The sequence below is a fragment of the Talpa occidentalis genome, unplaced genomic scaffold, assembly GCF_014898055.3.
Source record: "Talpa occidentalis isolate TD23 unplaced genomic scaffold, MPIMG_talOcc4v2.1 talOcc4.10, whole genome shotgun sequence".
In the NCBI taxonomy this organism is placed as follows: Eukaryota; Metazoa; Chordata; class Mammalia; order Eulipotyphla; family Talpidae; genus Talpa; species Talpa occidentalis.
Window position 1 is genome coordinate 98,263,250 of NW_023600993.1, and position 24,692 is coordinate 98,287,941.

Genomic DNA, 24,692 nt, shown 5'->3' on the forward strand with positions numbered 1-24,692 from the left:
GTGTGCGCTGTGGAGGCCAACAGACTTGTGTTCCCATCCCGAAGGGCAGAGGAGCTGGAATGCAGGACTCTAGTTTGGCCTGGTTGATTCCAGTTTTCATAGGCTGGGGTGTCGGAATTTTCCTGCCTTGGAGGTGAAGCTTACATACTCCATTTCATTAAAGATGACACGAGTCAGGGTCTCTGGCTCGAGCCCAGCACTGGCCTTGCAAGTGCGGCCTCTGGACTCACTGGCTGCGGCCAGCACTGCGAGGCAGTCAGTGCTGCTGCCCCACTAGCTCTGATGCCCTGTGCCAAACGAGTTATCACATTCAAGTTCTTCACTCGGCGCCTGACACCTAGTGATAGTCACTATTAGGAGAAAGATCATTTTGCCTGTATCCTTTCTATGGTTTCAGTTTTTGTGAGCTCAGAGACTGGGTTGAATTCATTTTTGTATTCTAAGAGCCTCAAAGATTGTTGGCCCCTGTGGGTCACTGGATGAAATGTTGGTTGATTTCCTCATGAGGAACTGGGATAAGCAAACAGAGCCCACTCTTGGTGGGAAGATACTTGCATCCCTGGGAATGTGTTTGGCTGCAATTACAGAACTGCTACTAGCTCTATCTTAGATATTGTATGAACCAGACCTCTGGATCCCCAAGATCTCAGGGCTGGTGTGGCAGCAATGTGATGCTTCCATAGATACAGCCTCTTTCCGCATTGCTGTTCTGCCTTCCTTATCCTATTAGCTCTTCATCCAGCCACATGCCTGCATCCTCATGGTCACAAGGTAGCTGCCAAGATCCTGCTCTCTCAAAGAAGGGAGAAAGAATCAGGGCAAAGAGTTTTATCATGAGACTTCCTTCCTTCCTTTCCCTATTTATTTCTTCACTGTGAGCAACCCCTAACACACTTCTTATAGCTAATTAACCAGAACTGGCTCCCTTGCCAATTCCCAAACCAATCACTGGCACCAGGGGAAGGAAGTATGATGGTTATACCCCAGATTAATCCTCTGGCACTGAAGGCGATCTAGCTTCCCTGAGATCTTGCGATCACTAACTTTTATCTCAATGCAAAATCAAGGATCTGTTTGCAGAGAATAAGGGGAGGAGACAACCAAGTGTCTGCTGTTGCTGTCATTGTTGTAATTGTCACTAACTTGTGCTAGCCCTGCGGTGTACCTCTCCCGTGGTGAACTGGATAATCGGTACTAGGAGCTACAGAAGATAGGGTATAGTCTGGCCCTCCCACAAGCTGTGACTAAGACCACGGCAAAGCTATAAAGAGCCCGTATGGAGAAAGCAGGCAGATGGCAGGTGGAGCAGAGGTGCACTACTGTAGGAGCTTTTGGAAATGTGAGGGCATCATTTGCATTTTGACACCAACTGGAGGGCACTGCAGGCATTCAGTAGGCAGAGGACAAGGACACTAAATGCCTTGGGATGCTCTTCACGGCCCTACACAGTGAACATCACCCCCAGTGCCAAAAGCACCCAGGGGTGTGCTCCATGACGCCTTTCAATTCAAGAAGACACTGCCTTTCCTGCTTCTCCTGTGGTCTCCACCTCTCACTGGCCATCCCCCAGGAGCTTGTCTTGCTGAGCAAACTTGGCCCAGTTGAGACATCATGGTTATGCCTGGAACTCGCTGAACTTCCAGAGCTGGCTGTTGGGTCCATCTACATCACTTACACTGGGACCAAGGGCAGCTGTGGGCCTCCCTGCAGAAGGCCATGCATGACGTGCCAGCACGTGACTGCTTTCTCTGCTGCAGTTTCATCTCCCAGCACAGCAGATGTCCCCCCGGATCCCAGCACATGCCTGGAAGATTTAAAGGCTCTAGCATGGGGTTTCTGAGCGAGGGCTCGTAATTCAGGTCTAAGGGGTGGGAATTAAGGCCCAGCCTGTGCATGAGCCCAGACCTTGATGTCATGGACTGTAACTACCGGGCAGGGCACAGACTCCAATTTGGACTCATTGCATGAAATTTCTGTCTCCAGGAGCATTCGAGGCACTGGGTACAGTGTTACCTATGCCATTACTCTGAGGGGTGATAACAGAAAAGCTGACCATTTATTAATGCCAAAGCAGGCTTTAAACATACCTTCACCGTCATATTTAAATCAGTAAAAATGAAGTTTGCGGGCCTCCCTGGTGGCGCAGCGGTTGAGCGCTGGGTTGCGAAGCTGCCCGCGGCCTCTGCAGTGCCGGTTCGATCCCCGGCTGCTCCCCGGCCACCGGAGGAGGGTCCCGCATGGCGCACAGACCTCTCCTGCCGCCCGCAGCTCCCCTCAGCAGTGTACTTCGGTCCCTCTGCCTGCTCTGCTCCCCGCTCTGGCTCTGGTGAATTCTCTCACCCTCCCGCGCTTCTGACTGTACCCAGTGCTTGTATAAATAAATAAATCTTAAAAAAAAAAAATTAAAAAAAAAATTATTGCTAAAAAAAAAAAAGAAATAAGGACCATTAAAAAAAAAAAAATGAAGTTTGCTGTTTCCCAGTGTCTGGAACATTTGCAAGGGGCCACCGTCCCCTGGTCGTGAACTCGCAGAATGTCTCTCCAGGGTTAAGTGACCGGCGATGGCTCCACATATTCAGCAAGAACTGAAAGCTCTTGCCCGGCTGTGCCAGGAGATTGGGGTAAAGCGAAAGGAGGAAACACCTTTCCTGTGGCAAAGCTGAGAGAAGTATTAGTTCTTTCACCTGTGTGCTCACACCTTTGATTAAATAAATAGGGGGGAAAAGTCAGATTGGGGCTTTCCGTGAGGTGGGTCTGCGCGCCAACCTGGACCGGCCTGGGTGAGGCTGGGGGTGGGCAGGAACTCTGACCCAGCTCTCCCCCCCTCCTGACACCCCTCCCACCTCCAGTCTATTGCTGCCTCTCAGCTGGAGCATAAAGCAAGAGAAGCGATTTAAACCTAATCACCTGGGTCATTTTCTCAAAAATTGCTTTCTTTTTCACCATTTTTCATGAGAAACAAAAAAGAACATGAGCGGCAGCCAAATTGCTGTCCCCGAGGCTCTGGTGCTCCGGAGGGGGCTGGCCTGAGGGGCAAATGCCTTTGGAGCATTTTCCATCCATCTGCAGAGACAGGACCTCAATGCCGCTTAGTGAAATGAAATGGCGACATAGGGAGAGGCACATAATCGCCGTGAAATGCTCCAACACAAACCAGAGACCTGAGAGCTTGGTGGCTCACTGGCAGAGAGCTCCAGAAGGCACCTCTGTTAACCCCCTGTGGTTCAAAGTCTTTTAAAGTGTTTCTAGCCTGATTCTCAGACCCAGAAGTCAACGCGGAGGTCCAGCGTTTGAGCCTGACTTTGGTCCACACTTGCTGTGCGGCCAAGGAAAATCACTCACCCTCTCTGGGCTTCATTTTTGCCTCTGCTTAGTGAGGCAGAATGATTTCTACTCTGAATGCTCAGAGGCAATAGGAAAAGCTATTAGCGATCTCCCCAAATTGTGACTGGTGTTGTTACGTGCTACTTAAAACATTTTCTTGGGCTTTCTGTTGCAAACTCCTTACAACAGCTCTGGAAGGTGAAGGCTGAGCTGCTGGAATCACTGCCTTGTTCCAGGTGGTGTGTAGAGAGAAGTAAGGATGCACGTGAGGGTGATACCCACACAATCTAGGGTGGTGACTCTGTCTTCAGGGAGCAGGGCACACGCCTGGGGGTAGGGCGAGAACACAGAGGACTTCAACTCTTTCCTGCTGTCCCAGAGGCAGAGATGGGGACATTCATCACAGTCCTTTTCCTGCCTATGTGTGTCCACACCAGAGCTTCTTAACCTCAGCACTGCTGACACTGGGCTGGATAATTCCATGTTGTAGGTGTCCGCCCTGTGCACTCGAGGGTGCTTAGCAGCATTCGTGGCCTCAGCCTACCAGGTGCCAGTATCTCCCACCTGTCTCCAGATGTGACCACCAAAAGTATGGATGTTGCCGCCCTGTGCACTCGAGGGTGCTTAGCAGCATTCGTGGCCTCAGCCTACCAGGTGCCAGTATCTCCCACCTGTCTCCAGATGTGACCACCAAAAGTATGTCTCCAGATGTTGCCAATTGCCCCTAGTGGAGTGTAGAGAAGGGAGGACCTACATCTCAGAAACAGCAGGCAATGCCCCTGAAGTCGCACAGGGGGTAAATGAGACAGCGTCCAGGCCTGGTGGCCTCGGTCCCACTCAGCGCTCTTTAAAATGGATCAGTGTCCCTGAGAGCAGGTGTTCTTACTGTTAGGACTGTGGTTAAGCTATAAATATCCCTACACACCCTGCAAGACAAGAGCACGTGGCAGGATTACCTTCTGTTTTACAGCGCATGTCATGGTGAATATAATGGTGATAATTCAACGTGGACTATTTAAAAGCATGTAAACAACCAAGCCGACCGTATTCCCGCACAGGCTGCTTCTTTTGGAGGTGGGGTGCTGGGGGCGGGGGCAGGTAGAAAAGGCAAAGGGACCTTCCTTCATGGTCTGCACCATTCGGGACGGGCTCAGGCTGAGTGGGATTCCTGGGTTTATATGTACTCCGTGATTCCTGCACGTGACGGTCACTTTGTTCAGTCATTTTAGAAACTGAGCCAAGCCCAGAACTGGAGGCACCCCCACTGTTTCCCAAAGAGGAGCAGAGGCCACCCCCAGGGCTCACAGCAGAGCTGGGAGAGACCCATTCTGGTTCGCAGGGAATGAAGACCCTGGAAAGGGGAACTGACTGCCCTCAGAAAGGAATTCACCTTCCCAGAAGCCGTGGGTGGTGTCCCGGGCCCCCGGGAGACCTTGTGGCTGGAAGGTTTTGTGACGAGGGCAGGCAGCAGGTTCTGGTGCAGAGCTCTGTGCTGGGAAGTGGCAGACTCTCAGAACTCCGACGCCCCTTCCAGCTCAAAGCTTTTCAGAAACTCACTAATGTGGAAAAAATACTCCTAGTCCACCTTTCAGTGGACCTCTGATTAGTGTTTTAAAGTGATGTTACTAACTACATCGCAGGTATGAGCTGGAGGAAAACACAGCAGTAGCCACACTAGATTGCATTTAACTCACCGTCACGTTCAACTTCGTTCGTGGAGGGAGAGGACTGGACAGAGGTGGGCATCCAGCCAGCCAGCCTTGGGGCTCACAGAGTGGTGCCCTGGGCACTGAGTGCTGTGATGTCTGAGCAGTCCAGGAAAAGTCAGAAAACCTACAGAAAGAATGTATGAGAACAATTTGAAAGGTTCCCTGAGCATGAAACAAAGAGGGAAATCACTCCTCATTCACGCAGCCTCTGCAAATTCTTTTGGGTCCTTGAGGAGTCGAGGTGTTGTTGACCTAAGAGCGTTGGTCTAACATTGGTAAAGAGGACACAGGTAAGAGCCAGGAGGCCTGGGAGCTAGTGGCAGTCACATCATGTACCAGCTGTGCAATCTTTAGTAGGTTGCTTAACCTCTCTGTTCCTTAATTTCTTGTCTGTAAAATGGCACCATCATGAGGATATATATTAAGTTCAACCATATGAAATTGCTGTCCTCGCTAGGAAATCATCAGCTATTGGAGATTACTTTTGATTTAACCTAATATTCCATAAGGATGTGTTAGGGATTGTGGTACTAATGCCGGCCTCTGAGTAAGTCCTAGATGGTTAGCCTCACTGTGTAGATTTAAGGAAATGTGTAACAGTTTTTCTATATGTGGCAGCTGCCCACTAGTAACTTTCAAACAATAGCATCATCTGTTTCTTAACCATGAGCAGGTTCAGAAATAAAATCAGTGTAGCAGACTGGGATGGGGTGTGGACAAAGGGCAGGAATGAAAGACACAGCTTGTGCATCTCTGTGCGCCTGTCTACACCAGGCCAGAGTGGAAACATGGAGGTGAAGAGAGTTTTAAAGTCACTGCATTAAACCACGTAGACTGGACTTCATGAGAGCAGAGAGAGAGTGCTTTGGACTGAGGCATTCAGGGGCCTATGGTTCTGGATGAGTTAATGGTCCTCTCTGGACCTCAGCTTCCTCATCTGGATCCTCATGCCTGACTCTTAGGGCTGTGCTGAGACAAGAGAAGCAGCCAAGAGACTCAACCTACTGCCTGGCGCGTGACAAAGAGCCCAATAGATGGCAGCCATGTCTGTTGGGGTTGTTCCTTAATGTTCACCCCCCACCTGACTTGGCCTGAGCTGGGATTGCAAAAAGAAGAAATAAATTTGGTGCTGATTTTAGAAACAGTTCAGGAGGCAGAACATTCCTGGATAAAATAACCTAAAGCCATGACCACCAAAACCTCTTTGAACAATTGCACCCCACCAAGGAGTCATGCTAGCGAAAGCGAGCCTCTCCACGGGGAAAGACCAACCCAGGGAGGCTTCCCAGAGGAGGGGGTTCTCAGCTTATCTCAAGGAGACGGGGGTGGGCGGGTCAGGGACTGGAGGAGAGCTGGGCCAAGGGCAGCCAGGAAAAGAAAGGGCTGTGGAAAATCCAGCAAGCTGTGACCAGCCATCCCGTGTGAATGATACATAATGAAGACATGGCCAGGTCTCCTGGCAAGAGGCCATCAGCCCCGACAACACCCTCCGGTGTCCACGGGCAAGAAGACAAATCAGAAATCACAGGTGCGCACGGTGGCGGACACATGACGGTCATGTCAGGGCCGGGCATCCGCCTGCACGATACAAATGTTTATGAATATTAATAACCATTTGTTCCCAAAGGACCACAAATCAGTTAATTAGGGCCCTGTCAACCTGTTTATATTATCTATAAATGAAAACCCATCAGCAGCCAAACATGAAATTAAGCGGCTGTGTGTGGGCCGCCGCCGTTGCTGGATAAATGACACAGCGGGCCTGCCGGAGCCCCCTCCCTTGGCACGGAGGTGGGTATTCCTCTTCCCTGCCCAGCTTTAATCAAGTCGGTGGTTACAGGAGGCACTTGATGGATGGTGCCTCGTGTGGCTTTGCTGCGTGGGGCGGGGGTGGTGGGTGATTTAAGACTGTCGGTAAATTAGCTGCAATCCAGTCTTGGAGGAGAGGGAGAATTACCTATAAATCAATGTTTCATAGACGGGTAATCAGGCCCCCGATCCAGGCCCTGATCACCCCGGGCCAGGCCCGTCCAGTCTCCTTCCCAGAGGTAGGGGGTGGGGGTGTGGCCATGCCAGGGCCCCCACCAGGCTCACCTTCCACCCTGACAGCTCAGCATGGGGGCTTGGGCACAGCCATGGGACTCAGAGTCAGTGGGGGAGAGCGAGACAGAGCTTGGCGCTGAGTTTCCTGCAGCAGCTCCCATGCGGTGCAGTGAGCAAACGGAAGGGGAGCAGCGCTGAGAGCAGAGGACCCTGCAGAGCAGGTGTGTGCTGGCCCAGAGGAGAAGCTGGTCTTCCACCTCACTCTACAGGGATTCCTTCCTGAAAAGCTCCTCCTTCCTGAACATCTCATGAGGCAAACTCTTGCACTATTTTTGCGTTGGGGCAAAAAAAAAAAAAAAGAAATGCATTTTCCTGATGACCTGTATGTTAAAACAGCACTGAATTCTGCACAGCTGCATTAAAGTGGGGACACTTTGCCGGGACAGTCAAGGTTCTCACGGTCCCTATTTTTCCAGAGTGGGAGACCCTGCTTTCTATGTGGACATTCCCAATGATTAGATTTGGGGACGTTTGTTTTTTAAAAAACAAATGATCCACATTGGCAGTCCATAAGCCAGCAGCCTGCCTGCACCCCCAGGGTCCTGGAAGTGCCATTAATTCTCACTCTGGGAGTCAGAGGTGCAGGGTCTGCCTCCCCCCAACTCCTGGACTTACAGGACAGATGTCTGCCCCCGTCCTGGCAGAGCCGGCAGGTCCTTGCCATGCTCTCCACGACAGCTGGCTCTGAGGCTTGCTCTCCACTGGCCCTAAAGGAGCCGTCAGCGGGAGGTGACAGCAACCATAATTCTGTTTTTATTATTATGGAGCGCCGGTCATTTCTGGCTGAGTGGCGCTGAGTGACGGGTAGTGATTTAGGAATCTTACAGAGGGATTAAGGAGGTGAAGCTAAATGCATTTCCTCCGAGGCCCATCCTGGCCACAAACACGTTTCTGTGGAGGATGCTGATAAAAAGCAAATTATTTTATTCTGTTCACAATCAATTCCAACTCCAGACTGCAGAGTCCCCCAAGAAATAAGGTATTAACATTTATCGTAAGGAACTGAATTCTTCGAGGAATAGTAATCCTTAAACAGACAGAGAAGTCATTTTTAAAGCATTAATATCCAGCAGTGTGTGCCCGCACATCCTTCTTTTTAACAAGCCGCTCGCTGTCCTGATGTATCTGGTGTGAGAAATGAACTCAAATCACATTTCTTTGGTAAGGCAAGGGTGGTGGGCCCCATGGGCGCCTGAACGAGGAGGAATTTGGCAGGGGGCCTGGTCTGTGCCAAGGATGTTGAGTCTCTCTAGAGGTCTAGCATCATTTCTCCATCTTCTGAGACAGCACCCTGGTTCTCTTTTGCAGAACCCCTTTCCCTTCCTGTTCCGTCGACGTGCTTTGGGTAAGCGTCTCCACCCTGGATGCAGGGATGGTGCAGCGGCAGGACAGCCACAGGGTAGGATCTCTATGACCCGAGCAGACAGGCTAAAGGAGTCGTTCTGGAGCCCTTGGTGGCTTTTTCAGGGTTTTATTGAGTTTACCAGGTACACCGCAGGCAGGGGTGCTGGGGGGTCGGGAGGCTGGCAGGCCTCCCAGCCCCCAGCAAATCTTCACTCTTCCTAGGCTCTCTGGCATTCTCTTGCGGCGTCTGCTTCTCTTCTACTCTGCTGCTCTGCTCTGCTGGCATTCCGGTGACGCCACCCTTATAAGCCCAGTCTCTCAGCCCAGGTGTACCCACCTACGCATGCTCACACCCTACTCCAGGTGCCCGCCATCAGGCATGCATTCAGGACCGCAGGGTTCCATCATCAACCCTAATGGCGGGAGGGCAGAAAAGCCTGATACTTTGCTTACCCTACAGATAGGCATGTGACGTATCCAGGGACGGGCATGTGCAGACTCTCAGGAGCCCTAGGGCTGTGGCACATTTGATGGCATGGGGGTTCCAGAGGGTCCATGCTGCATCCAGCCCCATCTCTGTCCCATCTTCCAAGCTGTCCACCTCCAAGGAAAACCAGACACTTCCTGGTCTTCTTGTCCCCACTCTGGCAGGGGGGACCCCACCAGGGGAGGTCCCTGGGGGGTGGGGAATGTGAAGGTCAGGTGGGCGTGTGTTCACCCTGAGAAGGCTCTAGGTCCAGGCATTGTGGCTTTGGAGCAGGCCCCGCCCTGGGTGCTGTGAGGGAACAGATGTGTTTCTATGGTCACCATGGAGATCTGCCAGCCTGGCAACCATGATGGGCAGCTGGGCCTAAGCAGGAAGCTTTTGTCTTCACAAAGCATCAGAGGCTTCCTCCTGTGCAAACACGGAAGACAAACCTGCCAGGCAGCCATGGAGACCAGTCATCCTTCCTAGCTGCCGGGGCCCTGACCTATCCTGACACCCCAAAGTAGGGCAGATATGTGTAGGGGCCTTGGTGAGCTCTCCTTGGACCATAGAAATAAATTCTGGTTCAATAAAGTTCAACCCCACCTCCTGCCCCTCCACTACTAGTTATGAACACAGGCTGATGCCAGCTCTGTTTCTAGAACAAAGCCCCTCCAAGTCTGCAGTGGAAGAAAGAGAACCCTGTGTGTCTCAAAGGAGTCCCAAGAAGTATGTTTTAGGTAGACGTGGATAACCAGAGCAAGGCAGGCCACTGGCCCAATCATTCACCCACTATCATAGCCCCTTCTAGATGCCAGCAGTGGACACCCCAGGTGCAGTCCCTCCCCATTGAGCTGGCACAAAGTGGGGGAGACAGACACTCCACACATTGACAAATATGATTCCAGTCCAGGAAACAAGACCAAGTCGATGGTGAGAGGTGGGGGTGGGGTGTCACATAGGACATGCTGGGAAGCTGTTCTGACACACGAGCAGGGGCCTAAATGAGAAGCAGTCACTCAATGAGGAGCACAGGGAAGTGTGATCCTGAGGTGGGATCAGCCAGTGCAAAGGCTCAGAGTCTACCTTATTTGAAGTCTAAAGTATTTGCCACTCAGTATTGTTCTTACCCGCTCAAGATGTACCTTGGCTTGATGAGGATGGAGGTACAACCTCCCACCCAGCCAGACCTTATAAGATTTTCCTCCTCGGGCCTCCCGGGTGGCGCAGTGGGTTGAGTGCAGCCCTGTGAAGCTGTCTGCAGCCTCTGCAGTGCTGATTCGATCCCCAGCCAGCCAGGGAGATTCCCACATGGCGCGGCAGACCTCTCCTGTCTCGCCCGCTGCTCCCCTCAGCAGTGTATTTCAGTCAGTCTGCCTGTTCTGCTTCCCACTCTGTCTCTGGTGAATCCTCTCACCCTCCCGCGCCTCTTGCCTGTACCCCAGCTCTTGTATAAATAAAAAATAAATCTTAAAAAAAAATAAAGGTTTCCTTCCTCTTCTGGAGAGCAGGGCAGTGAGGGGTGCAGGGAACAATATGGGGTCCCCTCTCTCAAGTTAACTCAGCTACTGGCCTGATAACCAGGTCCTTTCATAGCTTTAAACCACAGCACCGGAAGTCCCCCTTTAAGGTCACCCCAGTCCCGTTTCCCCAACGTGAGCATTCGTACCCCCAGCACCTTGCTGCTTACCTGTGTGCATCTCAGCTGTGCGGGGCTAGCCACACCCTCACATGCTGGCTTGCAGTTCACCTCATCCTGGGGACAAACAATCATGGTATCATCAGTAGTTCTTTTATCTCTAGAAATAGTTTTTTAAATTAAAATTTGTGCACCTTGAGGCCACCTGAAACCCACCCAGGAGGGACACTTCGGGAAATGCTGCTCCAGCCCGGCCCCTGAGCACAGGGATTTGCACAAAACCATGAGGTCTGCGAGGCCACATCCTTCCACCCTCGTCTGTGCTCTGGGCTGGCTCTCCCCCCGCCGAGCTTCAGAAAGTGACCAAATGGCCACGGCCTCTGAGCGCGCAGCCTCAGTTCTCAGCATCACACGTTCTCTCTGTCTCGCCCCCTCCCTTTCTCCTTCCCTCCTCCCGCCCCCTCCTCTGGCCTCTGCATAGTTCCCAAATCACCAAACAGGTTTTCAAGCCTCAGCTCTGCCTCACTCACTTACTGCAAGCCATTCTCTGCAGGTGAAACAAGCTCCTATTTCACCCCTTCTCTGCAAAGAGGCAGAAAGAGGCTGTTCCTTGAGAATATTCTGAGTCACCCTCACATCATATGAGCCCGTGGCCTCCATCAGAACCGCTCAGGGAGGGCGACCGGAAGTACGTCCTGGACTCAGAGACACTCAGGAAGACAGAACAACAAACAAAACCAAACACGGTCAGGGTGGAGCTTCCGGCCCCCTGGGAAGGTCATCCACAGCCAGGCCAGCGAGGGGATGCTCTAAAGTGAATGCCTGAGACCGAATCGCTGGTCTTCCCAACGTTCCAGGCAGATTCCTTCTCATCCTTCAAGACTTGGCTTAGGTCTGCTCTCTCCTGGCAGAGAAGCACCCACGCTCTGGACGGGGTGCTCCTCCCCAGGCCCCCAAGGCACTTGAGAAGCAGCCGGGAACTCAGGAGATGGTCAGCGAATGAAACCCATGAGCGAGTGTTTGTGTTCAGGAAGGATAATTGGGGAGGTGCTCGTGTTTGCAGGCCTGGATGGTAAGTGGGTGTGTTCGTGAGCTTGCTCACAGATGAGGCTACATCTGCATGTGTGTGTGCATGCAAGTGTGTGTGCGCATACGTGTGTGTGTGCACGCGCAGTGACCTGTGTCTTCTGGTGGCAAAGATGCAGTCTTCACCCGATGATGTCCCTGCATCTGAGTAGGCGGTTGGGGGTGGTCCAAACACGTGCGAGTGTGTGCTCAGTAAGTGCATGCACGTGAGTGTGTATATATGTGTAAGAGTGTATGCATTTGCCAGTGTGTCTGTAGTGTGTGTGTTCTACAAGAGCGTGTGCAGAATATCAGACTGCTACCTCTAGTTGTTCCCACCCCAAGGTGGCACCCCAGGAGGCTCACCCTGAGTGCCCACACAGCCCTGCCCCCTCCACTCAGTCCCAGGCAGCTCCCTGACTCCCTCCAGAGAGAGAAAAGGAGGGAAGGAGGCTCAGTTTCACCCCAGCCCTTGGCCCACACACCCACCTGCAGGCTTACTCCCATGTCTTTCCATCTGCTGGGGCCAGGACTCCCAATCTCAAAGATTTGTAAGGTAGAAAGGCCCTCGAGCTAATATCTCAGCTCCTTGCTATGTCCCCAGGAAAGAGCAGGCTGTGTGGATTTATTCTTGATTAAATAATCTATGCTAATGTAGGCACCAGGAGGCCATGGTGGTCCTGGGCTATAGCCCCAGGGAGTCATCAGAGTGGCCTGGGCCCCATGCTGGGGTACTCAGCCCCTCTCTCCTGGCCTGCCAGTTCCCAGCCAAGGCAGACTAGCATCTCCACGTCATAGACCTATGAGTGGGGGCTCTCTAAGTGGTTCCAGATGCCAGCCCCCCCCCCCCGCCCTGTGCAAGGAGGCCGCTCCAAACCAGATGCCTCCAGGAAGCCACGGCCCCTGCTGCCCCCACACCAACCCCAGCGCCCCACGGAGGGCTGAGGAATTTGATCCACAGAGAGAACCTAAGAGCAGCAGGCAGCTGGGATCGCACAGAGAACCTCACCCTTGCTGACACAATCTTCATTGGCTGGGGGTGGAGGGGGAGGCAGTAGGCCACCTCTGTACAGATGCCAGACTATTCATTTTTCATAGAAAATTCCAGATCGCAGAATTTTCTTGCAGAGACCTGGCTGGTGATGGTATGCACAGGTAGCAGCCTCCTCTGGGGAGGCAGGGGCAGGGGTGGGGACTGTGCATTCCAGGGCTCATAGTGTCCAGTTATGCCCCCCAATCCTACCCCCCCCGCCCCAGCAATTCCTGATCTCTCCCTTCACCTGGGCTACCAGGCCTCTGTAGATGAATGTTCAGAGATTCTACAGTAAGGGGGGAAAATTAAATATACAAAGTCTCTAGTTTGCTATTGAAGCCACCTCTGATGCATCCAGGCAGGCACAGATGGGGGGCCAAAACCCCCTGCAGCTTCGGCCTCCACATGTCCCTGTTCTCCCAAACTGTCCCTGGAATGCCGTCCTCACAGCTTCTCGTAATGTCTAACATTGAATCCTTCAAAGACAGGCTTCCAGGCCACCTCCTCCAAGAAGTCCTCCCTGATCTGGTAAGCCCAAATGCAAGTGCAGATTAAGACCCATCAAGGGGTCACAACAACTGCTCTGAACAACTTTTAACAGTCCAGGCCTGAGCAAACCCCCAACCTCTCTCCGGGGTGTTCCCAGTCTGCCCCTGCCCTCCCCAACTCTCAGTCCTGCCTTTGACCTCAGAGTCCAGGGCAGCCCCAGAGCACCAGTGTGGGTGTGGAGCAATGGATGGGCGCCTGGGAAGGCCATGTCAGCCTGTGGCAAGCAGGGCCTTTTATCACCAGAAGAAAAGTCAAGGTCAGCTAATGGTCTGCAAAGGCTGCCATTAGCTGTGGCAATGACTGAGTCTGCCAGGGGTACGGCAGCAATAAACCATATTCAGTGGTTTTATAACACCAATAATAGGTTAGGAAGCAAAGCGCTGCCCATCTGCCGCTGAGCTGCCCGGAGGAGCTCACGTCACTGTCTACCATCTCTAGGTGATGTCGCCCCATCGGCAGCCTCACACACAGCCTCGGAACACTCCAGGGACACCTCCAAGAGGCCATGGAGGGAACTGTCCAGGACCATCAAGGGCCTTCAAACCAACGACCCTCAGTCAGGGGATCATTTATCTATAACTCTTGCAGTTTGTCACCTCCTTGCTGTGTCTTTGGGCAGGCGATATGGCCTCTCTGTGCCTCAGTTTCCCCATTGGCCAAATAAGGACCACTGTAGCCACTGAAGGAAGGAGTATTTGTTGCATGGAGACACACTCAGAAAGTTCTCAGAGAATGCCAGTGATTATTGCTATTTCCCCAGCAGATCAGCCACCAACTCAAACCTTGTCATTCACCCTCAGCTCCCTGGTTTCATGACTCCGGTTAATCTAGTGATAAGTACATGTTCTGCTTAATAGAGCTCTTTATGATAGAAATCACCTTCTCTATTGACATTTCAAAATCTAAAACCTGGGTCATTTGTAATCCACAGAAACAGCCCTGCAGAGGCCACAGAGGCTCTGGGCCTGACCCACTCTGTCCTCAGAGGGAGGGCTCAGTAAGTGAGGGCTGGCGGAGGGCGTGTGTTGGAGGCAGGATCATCATCAGGATTTTGAAGAGCTATCTGCAGCCCTATATTTACTGATGCATCATTCACAATAGCCAAGACGTGGAAACAACCTAAGTGCCCATGGACAGAAGGGTGAATAAAGAAAATGTGGTGTTTACATGGGAATATTATTCCAATGGAATATTATTCAGTCATGAAAAGGAAGGAACTTCCTTTCCATAGCAATACGGCTACTAAATGACACAGCTGGGGCTTGAGCCAGGTGACCTGGCTGCAGAGACATAGCTCAGCCATGACTGCCTTGGGACGAGGGACAGTTTTCTTGGATCAGGTCAACCCCATGAATATGTGCTAAATGGAAGGTGAGCAAGAAGCCCTTCCAGTAACAGAGATTCAATTTCCTGCCAGACCAGAGAGGGGCTGGACCAGATTTTCCAATAATTTTTAAGAAATAAAAAAATTCCCAAAATTCCTTGTTGGTGGGCAAGCCTCATTTTTGAATTTATGTCTCTCTCCTTACTGAAAGGTGTTTTCCAGATCCCCCCTCCCCTGCCATCAGACACACGGTACCTGGCCCTCTGCTGGAGTCCTGAAACCAGAACCCAGTGCCGGGCCTGGTGCATAAACAGCACCAGGTGACGGGGCATCAGCATGGCTCTTTGGCCATGAACCCTGAGTCTGGGGGTCCTGGGGACAAGGTTTTCTAGGAGGGACTGGTTTCCACAGTGGCAGATTCCATGGGAAGGTGACAACAATGGCCTCTGTAGATCTAACTCCTCGAGTGTCTTTCCCAGGGCTGGGCCTCCCCCCTACTCTGCCTCAACTCTGGGGTGGGAAGATGGTCCCACCTGGGTGGCATCTTCCCAGAGGAATGAAAGAAAGCAGAGGTTAAGAGCGAGGTCTTGAGTCAGACCCTCAGAGTTCAAATCCCAGTTCTGTCAGTGAGTAGCTGTGTGACCTTGGGCCAGTCGCTTTACCTCTCTGCTCTAGCGTCCTCATCTATAAAATGGACTTGCAATGGCACCTCCTGCAGAGGGGATTATGGGGACCCAATAGACCAATTAATTTAATAGAGGTGTGCGCAGCACCCCGCTGGCTCAGCTGTGTTTATAGTTTTGTCTCAGGCTTCTAATCTTAACCCAGATAGAACTTGGGGAATGGCAGGTGAAAGTAAACCAAAAATGAATATGGCTGCCAACCAGAAACACAAAAACATGCCCCCCAAAGCAGCCGAACACTGTGGTTTTCTCTGCAGACCAGGGTGCCAAGTTCTTTTCCAACACCCAGATCACACAGAACGAAGTCTGGCCCCAACCTCAGACCAACAAGAAGCCATGCAAATAACTAAGTAAAGAAATTAAACCCCAAAGCGCTGCAGGTGCTGGAGGGCGATCCTGGCTCATCATCAGGCACTGAAAGGAAAACAACGCGGCTTCTCATTCCCGGGGCTCGGAGCCAGGCTGGAGCTGGAGGGTCACCTCGGAGAATGGCTGCAGAGAAGCAGCATCTGGAGGGCGCCAAGCAAGTTTTCATGGCCCTGGATTTTTGTTTACAAAGTGAAAAACTCAGGGTTCAAGAACTGAGGCTGAGAGGTGGCTGTGCGGGAAGGGCCCCAAGAACACAGCAAGACCAGCTCCCTGCCGTGCTCGCACTCGCTAGCTGGTCCTGGGGTGGCAACACAGACCAGACTCCCGTCTCCTCCCAAGTCACCCCACTTTGGGGTTTTGGGTGACCTGGGAGGGACAGAGACAGACCGACCGGGCATCCTTAACAAAGCGGCACAAAGCCACTTGATTTCACCTGACATTTGAGTGTGAGATTTATATGGACAAGTGTTCTTGGAACTTAGGTAGAGACTGAGCAGAATGGGAAGGTTCTGCCACAGTGTCGCTACATGTCTTTACACATTACTTTTTACACGTCTCCTCCCCATCCATGTTATGCTCGCCCCCCGGGGCCATATGCCCCTGAAACAGGATTCATCAATATTTTGTACCCAGAAGCCATCTGCAGAGTCTCAGAGCGAGGCGCTTGGGACAAGCTGTGACATAAGCTGTTTATCGAATGTGTGCTAATTACACTTACAGCAAAAACAAACCTTGTTCTTCAGAAAAGGGGTGAGAGGTGTGGACGGGGCTCCAGGGCTGAAGAGGCAGTGTCTGGGACCAAGGGTGGCTGGGTGGGTGACAGCCACCCAACTCGGTGCTTCTAGAAATCCGGGAGCTGCCAAGAACCCCAGGGCCCCAGAAAGTGTAGGCTGGAGGGAGGAGCCAGGAGGGAGGCAGAGATTCAGGGAGGAGGGGTGGGGTGGTCAGAGGAGACTGGGGTCTACGGATGACTGGACAGACTGAGCCATGCAGACAAAGAGGGGTTCCTGCGAGAGGCCCCGTGTTCCTTCAGTGGGCCATGCGAGCAGGGGCACATGCGCCATCCAGGGTCCCAGCTCCAGAGGGACTGATGTTCCAGTGGGGAGGGGCGTTGGGTGATAAACCAGAAAACAGTGAGCAAGTGGGAAACTCACGAAGTCAGGGTGATTGCCAGGGTGTTAGGGAGGCAGCTGTGGGTGGGTGGGGGTTGCTTTGGTGGCCAGGACGGGCTCTCCAATTAGGGATCATGGAGGGGGAGGAGGAGGTGGCATGGAGGATGGGAGGGGGAAGGGAGGAGGGGGAAGAGAGGGAAGAGGGAGAGTAGGAGGAGGAGGGATGGGAGGAGGGAGAGTAGGAGGAGGAGGGATGGGAGGAGGGAGAGTAGGAGGAGGCGGGATGGGAGGAGGGGGGAAGGAGGAAGAAAGGAGGAAGAATAGGAGGAGGAGGGATGGGAGGAGGGAGAGTAGGAGGAGGAGGGATGGGAGGAGGGGGAGTAGGAGGAGGAGGGATGGGAGGAGAGGGAGTAGAGGAGGGATGGGAGGAGGGGCAGTAGGAGGAGGAGGGATGGGAGGCAGGAGAGGAGGAGGAGGGATGGGAGGAGGGGGAGTAGGAGGAGGAGGGATGGGAGGAGGGAGAGTAGGAGTAAGAGAGGAGGGGGAATAGGAGGAGGAGGGATGGGAGGAGGGGGAGGAGGAGGAGGGATGGGAGGAGGGAGAGTAGGAGGAGGCGGGATGGGAGGAGGGGGGAAGGAGAAGAAAGGAGGAAGAATAGGAGGAGGAGGGATGGGAGGAGGGAGAGTAGGAGGAGGAGGGATGGGAGGAGGGGAGTAGAGGAGGGATGGGAGGAGGGGCAGTAGGAGGAGGAGGGATGGGAGGCAGGAGAGGAGGAGGAGGGATGGGAGGAGGGGGAGTAGGAGTAAGAGAGGAGGGGGAATAGGAGGAGGAGGGATGGGAGGCAGGAGAGGAGGAGGAGGGATGGGAGGAGGGGGAGGAGGAGGAGGGATGGGAGGAGGGGAGTAGAAGGAGGCGGGATGGGAGGTGGGAGAGGAGGAGGAGGGATGGGAGGAGGGAGGATGGAGGAAGAGAGGAAGGAGAGTAGGAGGAGGAGGGATGGGAGGAGGGAGAGTAGGAGAAGGGATGGGAGGAGGGAGGGTAGGAGGAGGTGGGATGGGAGGAGGGAGGGGAGGAGGAGGAGGATAGGAGGAGGAGGAGTAGAAGGAGGAGGGATGGGAGGAGGGGGAGTAGGAGGAGGAGGGATGGGAGGAGGGGGAGTAGGAGGAGGAGGGACGGGAGGAGGGGGAGTAGGAGGAGGAGGGACGGGAGGAGGGAGAGTAGAAGGAGGGATGGGAGGAGGGGGAAGGAGGAAGAGAGGAGGGGGAGTAGGAGGAGGAGGGATGGGAGGAGGGGGAGGAGGAGGAGGGATGAGAGGAGGGAGAGGAGGAGGAGGAGGATGGAGGAGGGGGAGTAGGAGGAAGAGAGGAGGGGGAGTACGAGGAGGAGGGATGGGAGGAGGGGGAGGAGGGGCGTGGGGGAGGAGAGTGAGGCAGTGTTTAAAAAATATTTACTGTGAGGCCCTGGAGTGAGCCGGGAGCTGAGGCAGAGCGCCAAGGAGATTGTGACGGGAGGAGCAGGCTCAGGCGCTGCTGGTGATGTATTCGCTGCGGACCAGCTCCAGGCCAGCCTGGCGGGAAGGGAAACAGCCTCTTCTAAGCACGATGACTGGGGGCGCCTGGAGGAACCGTGTGGCCTGGGGAGATTGGGGAATGCAGGCTGAGAGGCCCCCCGCCAGGCCCGCCCTGGAAGGCCTGCCCTTTCAGGCTCCTGCTGCTCACCGCGCCTTGTGCTCAGACCCTCGGGCCGCCCTTCTGCTGCGCTCTGGGTCGTGGCCCGGCCCCGGCTCCCCAGCCTGCCTGTCATGGCACCTTGGACCAGGTGTTCTGGCCCAGAGAACTCTCGAGGTGCCGGGGGCAGAGGCTGGGTGAAGCCAGGCCACTTCTCCCTGCTCTTCTGCCAGGAACGGACACGGAGCCTCCTCTGTGGGTCTGGCTCCCTCGGTCCCTTCGGTCCCCCCGGGCTGGCCGCTCCTCCACAGACCCCGCCGGCACCCGGCCCGACCCGACACCGCGATGAACGACTTCGTCCCTGGCAAATGCGTGTTTAGGTGACCGTCCATCCCTTGCTGCCAGCTTCAGTGTGGCCAGGAGAAAACAGTTAACCCGGGGACGGGCAAACACTTTAAAGCTGAATTTACCAAGGATAGAGCCCAGCGGCTTCTACCCCGAAAAAGCAAACACGGGCCGGTGGCATGCCCACAGGACTGCCATTTAGCTGCTGGATGGAAACAGGCCTGCGGTGATGGTGGCATTCTGGGTTACTGGAAGAAGTCCCAAAGCTTCCAGGACTTTTGCACTATTTCGGTTAATGTTATATATGAGTCACGAGCCGCGCGCCGTGGGATCCGCTGCGTGTGTGAAGTGCGGTGATGTCTAATGCAGGCTTCACGGCAGAAGCAGAGTCACTTGAGGGCGGTTAGAGAACTGTCCTCGTGTGCCCTCCTCGCCATCCTCAGGCTCCAAGAAGAGAGCACAGAGAAGGTGAGGTCAGAGGCAGCTTTTATTTCAGAACACACCTTTGACTGTGAACCCCAATCAGTTTACTGTCCTGATGAACCTGCTGGGCACCACAGCTACTTCTTTCTAAGCAAGACGATGAAGAAAGGATCCAGGAGGGACAGAGGTGAAGAGGTCAAGCAGAAAATGTGAAAGTCAGCCCCCACCCCCAGAAGCTCTGGGTTTCAGGAGGAACCTGCCATCCCTTCCAGGTACCCTGGGCCCCAAACAGGGAGGTGTCTGTTGTCTCTCTTGGGAGGTCGAGCAAGGCTGCAATTCCTTCCCCCGACCCTCAACCCCCGCCCTGAGCCATTGACTAGCTCTTATTTGCAGCTCCTATTGAGGGGACGGGTGGGGGGGCAGTTCCACCTGTCCATCTCACTTCTTGCTAGCCAGGGAGGGGAGGGAGAAAGCCAGAAAGAAGCTGCTGGAATCCCAGATGAGCTCTCACCTGACTCAGATGGCCCAGATGACCCAGTGCCAAAGGTTTGACTCTGTCCAGCAGGTGGACAGACTTGGACTCAACCCCAGTTGGCTGTGCCCACTGCCAGCATCTTCCTTTACGCAGTGAGCCTTTCCACAGCAACAGGATGAAGCATCCAACTGTGCAATCTTCTCGCACTGGGCATCTGTTTCCAAGTACTAACCTGAAGTCCCTCAGAAGAATGAGGCAGGGTTGGTGCAATACCGCAGGACAGTTTGGATGCAACTGCAGACTCCAAAGTTCAAGGGATGTTCCCAACTAGACAGTCCTCACTGCACACACCAGATGCAAGTGTGGGGATCCCCAGGCCACCCCCCATTTCTGACTATGGTGACACATTCGGGGGTCCCATGAAGCATCAGGGTTGATAATTCCTTAGAATGACCCACAGAATCCAGGAAAGCCCTACACTTACCATGACACTCCAAATAGAAAGGTACATTATGTGTCAGAACCCAACAAATAAAGTGACATCAAGGTTGAGGTCAATGAGGGTGTAAACACAGAGTCCTGTGTCATCTCCCTGGGGAGCCAGGGCACAGCACCCTCCTGACAGCTGCATGAGTTCACCACCCAGGGAACCCCATCCCTGGCACCCAGGACAAGCACCAGACACACTCTTTATTCTGGTGCTGGAAGGAATTCTCTTTCCAGGCGCACACCACACCCTGTTTAGGCTGGTACCTCTTCTGGAGTCTCCTACCAGTTACGGAGCAAAACTCAGGGGAGGCAAGACCAGGTTAAGACTATCAGTGGGTGTTCTAGCTCTGGATGTCACATCATCACACAAACCATTTTCTGGAAACTCTTCCCCCAAGAGTGATTTCTCATTCGCAAGCAGAGTTGGGGAGGGGCCTCTTCAGGAACCAAGAGACGATTCACGGGGCCCCACGCAAGAGCCTGGATAAAGCAACCTTTCTTCCCCAACAGCATGGAAGCATCATTAATCATCCCACCGAGCCCCTGGCCTGGGTGACCACCTGGCTCATTTTACCTTCTACAAATTCACATAAATCACTAGATTTGGGGTGCACATGGCATGGAGGCTCAGAAGGGCTGCCCAGAAGCTTGTTGCCTTCCTTCCAATGAAACACCCTGCATTGTGTTTGCCACTCCTTTCCATTTTCTTTTTCACATCACTAGGGGTTTTCCAGACTCAAAAGTCCATTCTTGGAGAATGAATACAGCAGAATTTCCTTCTGCACCTCCCCCTCTTGAACTCGCTGGCTGGGGTGAGCAATTAGCAACCATATGGAGGACGATACCCTTGTCTAGGAAAACAGCTCTGTAATGTGCTGGCCCATCAGAAAGCAGGCTGAAATTATATGCTGAAGCACAGTGGAAATTTCCCCCTGCATGTTTTATGTAAACAAGTTCATTTGTTCATTCAATGAATCCACAGTTCTTCAAAGACCCTGTTTATATTAAAAGAAAGCAGCAGAAAAATTTGGATTGGCTGGCAGCCAGCTCTACACCTACAGAGTTGTCAAGCTGTTAGAGCGACATTCAGGAGCTCACATGTTTATGTTGAGATGGGCTCTTAAGCCAAAAGTAAAATATTGTTTTTGGATGCAACAGCCTGATGTATGAGCAATGGAATCACATCGTCAGAGACAAAATGACCAGTGTTTTCCAAAGGGCAGAGCTGAGCCAGGAAAGGGCCTCAGACCGTGAGCCGCCCTGAGGGCTCACACCTCTTGCGTCTGATGGAGCAGCACACGGCAGCTTTCACAATAGACAGTTTCAAAGTAACCAAGAGAAGAAGTGCCCGATGTCAGGACATTGACAGAACCGGGCTACTTCCTTGGATTCAAGGGGCAAAATCCTACCCACCAAAGACCTAAAATTGTGTCCTTTCCTAGTCTGATGCCTTGTATTTATCATTCATAGGAGCAGGCAGTAATCAGGTGTAGCTTCAAGAGAGGGTTCAGGAGGAAGAGACTCTTTGCATCTGTCAGGATTTGTTGGTTGCAAGTGATATAAACTCCAACTGGAGCTCGATTAAGTAAACCAGGGATTTTATTGGGTCACACATTTGGGGACTTTTGTTTAGCTTTAGGTCTGGCTGGATCCAGGAACTCGGGATGTCTCCAAGTGGCTCTCTTTCCATTTTTCATTCCCCTGAGTTGACTACATTGAAGAAAAAAGAAAACGGAAGGAGATGAGGGATCTGATCTCAGGGGTGCTTCTGGGGCGTGATATAAAGGTATGGAAGCCAGAGAAGAGGCAGGAAGCTGCTGGGCCATGGTGGCATGTGGGCGGGGTCCTGCCAGCAGAGGGAGGTGGAGGTGCCAGCAGAAGAATGTGGTGGTGGCAGAGCTGCCCAGCAGCTGCTACTACATGAATACAAAGCACTTGACCATGGACCAGAGTGACTCTGGGTGGACAGCACGCCCTTACCTACATTCTGCCAGATCAACAAAGGCACAGGCTGATCCCTGTTCATTGTACAGGATGGAAACCAAATCCCTCGGATCAGCAACAAGCAGGGCCAGGAGGCACACACAGTCCCAGAAGCCAGGACCCCCAAGCTCCTTGCACCCATCACCCTCATCACCCCTCTTCTCCCTTGAGACTCAGTGAGTCTATCAGTGCAACCTCAAAATCAGCTCAAGAGTGTCCTTGATAGATGCAGTGAAGGAAAATGTGCCTGATACTTGGAACTTGTAGCAAAGGCAAATGTAGCCAATAGTAATAACTCCAGGTCCACCCGATCATCCATTTTGCATTAAAAAAGAAGTGACCTGAAGTGAGAATATCTATCGCCTCAGAGGTAATTGTGAAAGACTTATTGGCCGGGAGGCTGGAGAAATAATGGGTCGCTGGAAAATGGACATCTGGGGGAGAGACATGTAGTTGATCCAGAGCAGAGGATACAAGTGGGAAGATGTTTGCATTTGCAGTTATTACCGACCAGAGAACATTTAGGGCAGAAGGAACACGAAACAACCAACCAGACTGAATGACTTGGACAGCAGCCATCCCCTGTCACCGGTCTCCCCCAGTGCTGTTCAGATTTCAAATGTATACAGTAGAATGGGGATAGAGATGGAGGTTTGCACGGGGGCTCACATACCCAGGGAATTTTACTCATTGCTGCTACTGAATGTCCAGTCTTCCAGAAACAGAGCTGATGTGAGGAAACTAATCAGCCACTTAGTGCAAAGTTAATTACACAGGACCTTCTACCACGAAGGATCACCGATTCATCATGATTGGAATCGACACACTTCAGTCCCTTTTCTGAGTGTGATAGCCTTCCCTGCTTGCAAGTCCTTTGCCAGCAACACTGAGTGTTTCCCAAGTAACTTATCTTCCGAAAAGCAATCTTGCAAAAATAGCACATCAAACAAATTTTATAGTAAACGAGTACAGCTGTGGGCTCCTGGTCACAGCGTCCAGTATTGTCCCCCAGACCAGATAGCCCAGAAGCTGGAAGAATAATGAAGTGATGGAGCAACCTTTAAAGGTGCTGCTGTGTTGCCAGTTTCGAGATGATGCCCATACAGACCGGCTGTGTTTCCGCAGGAGACAGCAATGCCCTGAGTCGGTGGATCGGGGCTGTAGTGCTACCAGATCAGCAGAATTTCTTTTACACATCTGAACATTCTTGCCTCACCTGCCAAGATCTCCCTTTTTGCTTTTCACTTTGTCTTTGTAGTTAAGTCCAGTGTGTGCTTCCTCAAAAAACTTCCACTGACCATATCAAATATGTTCCGAGTAAATATCTTTTTTTTTTTTTTAAACTGAAGTTTAAAAGCCGTGACTTTTTTTTTTTTTTAAAGATTTATTTATTTATTTATTTATTTATACAAGCATTGGGTACAGTCAGAAGCGCTGGAGGGTGAGAGAATTCACCAGAGCCAGAGCGGGGAGCAGAGCAGGCAGAAGGACCGAAGTACACTGCTGAGGGGAGCAGCAGGCAGCAGGAGAGGTCTGCGCACCATGTGGGACCCTCCTCCGGTGGCCGGGGAGCAGCCGGGGATCGAACCTGCACTGCAGAGGCTGCAGGCAGCTTCGCAACCCAGCGCTCAACTGCTGCACCACCGGGGAGGCCCCCGAGTAAATGTCTTAAGCAAAATCCCCTCCCGCCAAAACTTGAGCTATCATACACTCGCTAAAAACCACAATTTATTATAACATTTCTTTTATAACTTTTTCGTATCTTCCCAATGCCAGCACTCTACTCTGAACACTTCTCTCACATCAATACTCAGTGACTTCATTGTTTTAAAATTATATTTCTATGACTTTAAAATTAACACATATCTTTCCCAAAGATGGGTTATGTTAAATAATTGGCAAGGCAATAATCTGCAAACCATTTCTTTTTGACATTTCAAATAATTATATGACTCCTGTATACTGTGGGATATTTACTAGGTGTCTTTTGTTCCCTTATTTTAGTTTTCTATTGATATTCTATTCTAGTATTCCTATTGATGTGAGAATTCATATTCAACCCTATTGTTTATCCACAAACATAGTGTTTTGATACTGTTTATTCTTATTTGATACTGTTCATTCTTATTTACATGCTTTACAATTTTTCTTTACACATCAGAAACTGGTAGGATGCAGTAAATAATAATATAAATAAATCTGACATTTAAAGTATATTCTGTGCATTACCATAGACTTAAAGCATCTATTTGGGGTGGAATAAGAGGGAGCTTCCAGAAGTATTTGTCCCGAAAAAAAAAAATGTCATCTGGGTGTTTTATTAAGACTGTTTTGAATCAGGGCCTCCCTGGTGGCACAGACTTTTGAGCGCCACACTGTGAAGCTGTCCATAGCCTCTACAGCACGGGTTCGATCCCAGCTGGCCAGCATGGGAGATACCCACATGGTGCAGCAGACCTCTCCTGTCTCACCCGCTGCTCCCTCAGCAGTGTATTTCAGTCAGTCTGCCTGTTCTGCTCCCCACTCTGTCTCTGGTGAATCCTCTCACCCTCCCACGCATCTGGCCTGTGCCCTGGTTCTTGTATAAAAA

The 24,692-nt window shown here is 52.2% G+C and overlaps 1 long non-coding RNA gene across 1 annotated transcript in view; it reads right to left on the reverse strand.

The window, feature by feature from the left end:
• LOC119236239 (uncharacterized) overlaps positions 1-11,279 on the reverse strand; it is a 32,526-nt gene extending 21,247 nt beyond the window's left edge. The window contains exons 1-4 of the long non-coding RNA XR_005123011.2: positions 11,120-11,279; positions 10,637-10,702; positions 8,934-9,375; positions 5,019-5,157 (exon numbers count right to left, since the gene is read on the reverse strand). This is a non-coding gene — a long non-coding RNA (uncharacterized LOC119236239). The remainder of the gene's footprint in view (positions 1-5,018; positions 5,158-8,933; positions 9,376-10,636; positions 10,703-11,119) is intronic.
• Positions 11,280-24,692: the final 13,413 nt, after the last annotated feature.